Raw genomic sequence first — 6,713 nt, 5'->3', positions numbered from 1 at the left:
GCGTGGTAGTACGCGCCTGTAATTCCAGCTACTCGGAAGGCTGAGGCGGAAGGATCACCGAAGCCCATCAGGTCGAGGCTGCGGTGGCCAGGAATGGCCACTGCACTCCAGTCTGGATGAAGGAGTGAGACTCCAACTCAAAAAAAAAAAAAAAAGAATGCTTGTGAATATATTGGGCCCACCCTGCCAATCCAGGATAATCTCTCTTTTTAAAAATTACCCTATTAGGCCAGGCATGGTGGCTCATGTCTGTAATCCCAGGACTTTGGTAGGTGAAGGCAAGAGAATTGTCAGAGCTCAGGGATTTGAGACCAGCCTGGGCACCTTGGTGAGACCTCGTCTCTACAATAAGCCAAAAAAATTAGCCAGTCAGGCTCGGTGGCTCAACCTGTAATCCCAGCACTTTGGGAGGCAGAGGCGAGTGGATTGCCTGAGCCCACTGGTTCGAGACCAACCCGGGCAACTTGGTGAGAACTAATCTCTACAATAAAAATCAAAAATTAGCTGGTCATGGTAATGCATGCCTGTAGTTCCAGCTACTTGGAAGGCTGAGGCAGAAGGATCACTGAACCCAGAAGGTTGACGCTGAGGTGGTCATGAGTGTGCCTCTGCAGTCCGGCCTGGGCAACAGAGTGAGACTCCAACTAAAAAAAAAAATTAGCTGAGTGTGATGATGCATGCCTGTGGTTCCAGCTACTTGGAAGGCTGAGATGAAAGGATCACCTGAGCCCAGCAGGTCAAGGCTGCAGTGGCTTTGAGCATGACACTGCACTCCAGTCTGGGTAACAGACTGAAACTCTGGCTCAAACAAAAACAAAAACAAAAACAACAAAACCAAATCTCAATTGGCCACCTTAATTCCACCTGCAACTTTACTTACCCTTTGCCATGTAATTTTTTTTTTTTTTTTTTGAGCTAGAGTCTCACTCTATCACCCATGCTGGAGTGCAGTGGCATGCTCCTGGCCTTGCAGCCTTGACCTGCTGGGATTAGGCGATCCTTCCACCTCAGTCTTCCAAATAGCTGGAACTACAAGTGCATGTCACCACACCCAGCTAATTTTTTTTTTTTTTTGAGTTGGAGTCTCACTCTCTCATGCAGGCTGGAGTTCAGTGGCATGATTACGACTCACCACGGCCTTAGACTCCAGGGCTCAGGCAATTCTATCACCTCAGCCTCCTGAGTACCTGGGACTACAGGCATGTGCCACCACACTGGGCTAATTTTTTGTTTTTTTGTAGAGACAAGGTCTTGCTGTGTTGCCCAGTCTGGTCTCAAACTCCTGGGCTTAAGCAATCTTCCTGCCCCAGCTTCCCAAAGTGCTGGGCTTACAGATGTCAGTCACTGTGTCCCCCTTTGCTATCTCCTTTTTTTTTTTTGAGTTGGAGAGTCTCACTCTATTGCCCAGGCTGGAGTGCAGTGGCACCCTCACAGCCACTGCAGCCTTGACCTGCTGGGCTCAGGTGATCCTTCAGCCTCAGCCTTCCAAGTAGCTGGAACTACAGGCATGTGCCACCATGCCCAGTTAATTTTTTGATTTATTGTAGAGATGAAGTCTCGCCAAGTTGCTCAGGCTGATCTGGAACCCATAGGCTCAGGCAATCCTCTCACCTCAGCCTTCCAAAGTACTGTGATTATAGGCGTGAGCCACCACGCCCAGTCTTGCCATGTTCTTTTAAATTGACAAGAACATGACAAAGGAGGCACAGTGACAAGTCTGGAGATTAGAACATTAATATCTTTGGGGGGGGGTCATTACTTACCAGAAGTGGTAGTCTATTCTTTTGTTATTTGTATTTTTTATTTTAGAGATAAGGTCTCATTATGTTGCTCAGGCTGGTCTTGAACTCAACCAATCTTCCTGCCTCAGCTCCCAAAGAGCTGGAATTACAGGTGTGAGCCACCACACTCAGCCTACAAGTAGTATTCTTTTTGGTTTTTTTTTTGAGTTGGAGTCTCACTCTATCACCCAGACTGGAGTGCAGTAGCCGCTCCCGGCCACCGCAGCCTCCACCTGCTGGGCTCCAGCGATCCTTCCACCTCAGCCTTCCAAGTAGCCGGAATTACAGGTATGTGCTACCACACCCGGCTAATTTTTTGATTTATTGTAGAGATGAGGTCTCGCTGCCCAGGCAGGTCTTGAACCTGCGGGCTCAGGCAATCCACTCACCTCAGCCTCCCAAAGGCGTGGGATTACAGGCTGAGGCACCGAGCCCGGCTACAAGTAGTATTATAAACACATTATTATGCACCTTCGCTTTTTTCCATTTAATATAATTTGGTAATCATAACAAATCTGTATATGTATATGTTATAGCCAGATTTCGAGAAAGGAGAATTGCCAGCACACCAAGTTATAACTCCTTTTTTTTTTTTTTGGAGTTGGAGTCTCACTCTGTCGCCCAGACTGGAGTGCAGTGGCTGCTCCCGGCCACCGCAGCCTCGACCTGCTGGGCTCCGGCGGTCCTTCCAAGTAGCCGGAATTACAGGCGCACCCTACCACGCCCGGCTGATTTTTGATTTATTGCAGAGATGAGGTCTCGCCAAGATGTCCAGGCGTGTCTCGAACCCGCGGGCTCAGGCAACCCACTCACCTCAGCCTCCCGGCTGCGTGATTACTGACTGAGCCACCGAGCCCGGCTTATAACTCCTTTATTTAAGCTGGCGACCGTGAGAGGCTCTTGCCATAAAAGCTCTCAGCACTTAGTGGAATTAGCAAAAAGCTTATAAAGGCAAAATTTGTAAGTGGGCTACATAGCAACTTAGCGACCATAGCAATTATAAACTAGAGTGCAATGGCTGCTCCCCGGCCACCGCAGCCTCGACCTACTAGGCTCCAGAGAGCTTTCCACAGCAGCCTTCCAAGTAGCTGGAACTATAGGCATGCGCTACCACGCCCGGCTAACTTTTTGATTTATTGTAGAGATGAGGTCTCGCCAAGTTGCCCAGGTGGGTCTCGAACCCGTGGGCTCAGGCAATCCACTCACCTTGGCCTCCCAAAGCACTGGGATTACAGGCTGAGTCACAGAGCCAGGCCTCCTTGTAAAAATGGTTGGAAATATGTACAACTTTGATACAGTTTCGGGGTGCTTCAAACACCCAATGCCACTTCATGTAAACCACTAACAATTTCTAGAGCACTTTTAGAAACTATAATATGATTGTGATCAAATTTTGTAATTAAACCTGATGATGGCAACAGACACGTCTCAAATAAGAGATCTGTCAATTACGGCACTCCCCTATTCTAAGATATTCACAAGGAGGTAGATAAATGGTTTTTTATTCATCTTCCCCCTCCTCCTCATCTTTTTGTCTCCCTCTTCCACCTTTTTCTGGGCAACTTTAGCAAGACCCTTTGCATCATCAAACTTTCCTTTAGACTTAAAGTCAACAACATCCTTCTCATACTTCTCCTCCAGCTTTGCTGCCTTAGTGACGTAAGGCTACCTTTCACTGTCATTTAGTTATTCCATATCTCACCCATCTGTTGTTTGTTTTTGTTTGGTTTTTTTTGCCACATTTCTAATCGAAATGGCAGGGTTTGTGGAGTTGATCTTGGGATGGAATTCTTTTTTTTATTTTATTTTATTTTTGAGTCGGAGTCTCACTCTGTCACCCAGGCTGGAGTGCAGTGGTATACTCATGACCACCGCAACCTCAGCCTGCTGGGCTCTGGTGATCCTTCTGCCTCAGCCTTCCTAGTAGCTGGAACTACAGGCACACGCCACCATGTCTGGCTAATTTTTAAAAAAAATTTTATTGTAGAGATGAGGTCTCACCAAGTTGATCAGGCTGGTCTTGAACCTGTGAGCTCAGGCAATCCTCTCACCTTGGCCTCCCAAAGTGCTGGGATTACAGGCATAAGCCACTGCACCCAGTAGGACAGAATTCTAAACAGAACAGAAAGACTCCAGACGGTGGTCTTTGGGGGCCATTAGGGTCTTTCTTCTTCTTGCCTTCTTGAGCTGATCCATAATCCATGACCTGATCATTGTGCACTTTATCTGCTTTTGCCATTTTGTCTGACTTGCACTTCTTTTTCTCATACATTATTTCCCACCTCCTAGAGCACTTCTTGGGAAAATTCTGCAAAATGAACAGAGAACTCTGGGTTTTTCTCCTCCTCCTCCTTCTTCTTTTTGAGTAGGAGTTTCACTTTGTCACCCAGGCTGGAGTGCAGTGACACGCTTATGGCCACCACAGCCTTGACCTGCTGAGCTCAGGTGATCCTTCTGTCTCAGCCCTCCAAGTAGCTAGAATCACAGGCATGTGCCACCACGCCCAGCTAATTGTTTTTCTTCTTATGTTCTTCTCTGCACATCTGCACAAAGAAGGCGTAAGCTGACATCTCACCCTTTGGTTTCTTAGTGTCACCTTCAGCCATCCTGACTGTATTATTCACTTGTCTGGGCAGCTCAGGGCACAATGCACAGCTCAATGTTCCCCAGCCTCATGCCGGCTGCCTCCACAAGAGCCCTTTTTTCTTCATTCATGCAACTAACATTTGCTGGGTGCCTCTCATGTGCCAGGCACTGATCTTGGAGCTAGGGATGGAGCAGAGGACAAAATAGACACACCCTGTCTCACTGAGTTTTCATTTTAGTGCAGGAAGACTGACTATAAGAAAACTAGTAAGGCCGGGCTTGGTGGCTCAGCCTGTAATCCCAACACTTTGGGAGGCCGAGGCGAGTAGATTGCCTGAGCCCGCGGGTTCAAGACCCACCTGGGCAAGTTGGCAAGACCTCGTCTCTACAATAAATCAAAAACTAGCCGGGCGTGGTGGCGCATACCTGTAGTCCCGGTCCCGCAGCCTTGACTTGCTGGGCTCAGGTGATCCTTTCGCCTCAGCCTTCCAAGTAGCTGGAACTACAGGCATGCGCTACCACAGCCGGCTGATTTTTGATTTATTGTAGAGATGAGGTCTCGCCAAGTTGCCCAGGCTGGTCTCAACCCCGCGGGCTCAGGCAATCCACTCACCTCAGCCTCCCAAAGTGCTGGGATTGTAGGCTTGAGCCACCGAGCCCTACCCCGAGTCTTTCTAAAATTTTTTAAGGGGATTCATGAGGTCACAATAATTTTTCTGGGCAACTACCCCCAGGTCCCCTCCCACTCTGGGAGCTTTTCTGTCCTCTTAATAAATCCTGCTATCTTAAAAAATAATAATAATAATAGGCCGGACTTGGTGGCTCATCCTGTAATCCCAGCACTTTGGGGGACTGAGGTGAGTGGATTGCCTGAGCCCACGGGTTTGAGACCTGCCCATACATCTTGGCAAGACCTCGTCTCTACAATCAATTTTAAAAAAAATTAGCCGGACTTGTTAGTGTGTGTCTGTAATTCTGGCTACTTGGAAGGCTGAGGTAGAAGGATTGCTGAAGCCCAGCAGGTCGACACAGGGGTGGCCGTGAGTGTGCCACTGTACTCCAGCCCGGGCAACAAAGTGAGACTCTGACTCAGAAAAAAAAATTTTCTAATAATACCAAAACATTATTTTCACTCACTTTCATTCTCTCTCGAGTGTAAAGTGGAGTTTTCCAGAGGCTACATGACATGTGATATCACAAGAGATTGAATGCAGAAGCAAATTGAGAATCCAGTATTTTCTTTTTTAGAGACAGGGTCTTGTTCTGTCACCCAGGCTAGAGTGCAGTGGTACAATCATAGCTCATTGTAACCTCAAACTCTTGGAGTCAAGTGATCCTCCTGCTTTGGCCTCCCAAAGTACTGGGATTGCAGATATGAGCCACTGTGTCTGACCTATTTTAGGATTTTTTTTTTTTTTTTGAGTTGGAGTCTCACTCTGTCGCCCAGACTGGAGTGCAGTGGCTGCTCCTGGCCACCGCAGCCTCGACCTGCTGGGCTCTGGCGATCCTTCCGCCTCAGCCTTCCGAGTAGCTGGAATTACAGGTGTGCGCTACCACGCCTGGCTGATGTTTTGATTTATTGTAGAGATGAGGTCTCGCTGCCCAGGCAGGTCTCGAACCTGCGGGCTCAGGCAATCCACTCACCTCAGCCTCCCAAAGGCGCGGGATTACAGGCTGAGCCACTGAACCCGGCTGTTTGTTTTTTGTTTTTTGAGTTGGAGTCTCACTCTGTCACCCAGACTGGAGTGCAGTGGCATGCTCCCGGCCACCACAGCCTCGACCTCTGGGATCCAGCGATCCTTCCACCTCAGCCTTCCAAGTGGCTGGAACTACAGGCACGCGCTACCACGCCCGGCTAATTTTTGATTTATTGTAGAGATGAGGTCTCACCAAGTTGCCCAGGCGGGTCTTGAACCCGCGGGCTCAGGCAATCCACTCACCTTGGCCTCCCAAAACACAGGATTACAGGCTGAGCCACTGAACCCGGCTTATTTTAGGATATTTTAAAAGCATTGACTTTTACTCTGAGTGAGATAGAAAGCTATTGAAACACTGGAGCAATGTAAAGACAGAGTGGTGTGGGCAGAAATAACTTTATAATAGGATGATTGTAGTTGCTGTTTTAAGAATGGGTTGAACAGAGGCAAAGAAAGGAGAAGAAGGCTAGTGGGGATGTTACTTGAACAATTCAGACAAGAGAATGGTGTCTTGAACCAGGGTGGTAACCACAGAAGTGATGAAAAACGTTTGGAGTTTGAATATATTTTGAAGGTCTGGCTCTCAGGATTTGGTGATAGATGGATATAATATGGGAGAGAAAGAGAAGTAAAAAATGACTCCAAGATT

At 47.9% G+C, this 6,713-nt stretch overlaps 1 pseudogene; it reads right to left on the bottom strand.

Annotated features, from left to right (window-relative positions):
* Positions 1 to 3,282: 3,282 nt before the first annotated feature.
* Positions 3,283 to 4,471, bottom strand: LOC110594697 (annotated as a pseudogene).
* Between the last annotated feature and the right edge of the window lie 2,242 nt (positions 4,472 to 6,713).

The sequence above is a fragment of the Carlito syrichta genome, unplaced genomic scaffold, assembly GCF_000164805.1.
Source record: "Carlito syrichta isolate Samal-C Ts95f unplaced genomic scaffold, Tarsius_syrichta-2.0.1 Scaffold126446, whole genome shotgun sequence".
NCBI lineage: Eukaryota > Metazoa > Chordata > Mammalia > Primates > Tarsiidae > Carlito > Carlito syrichta.
This window is presented reverse-complemented; position numbering and strand designations above follow the sequence as displayed.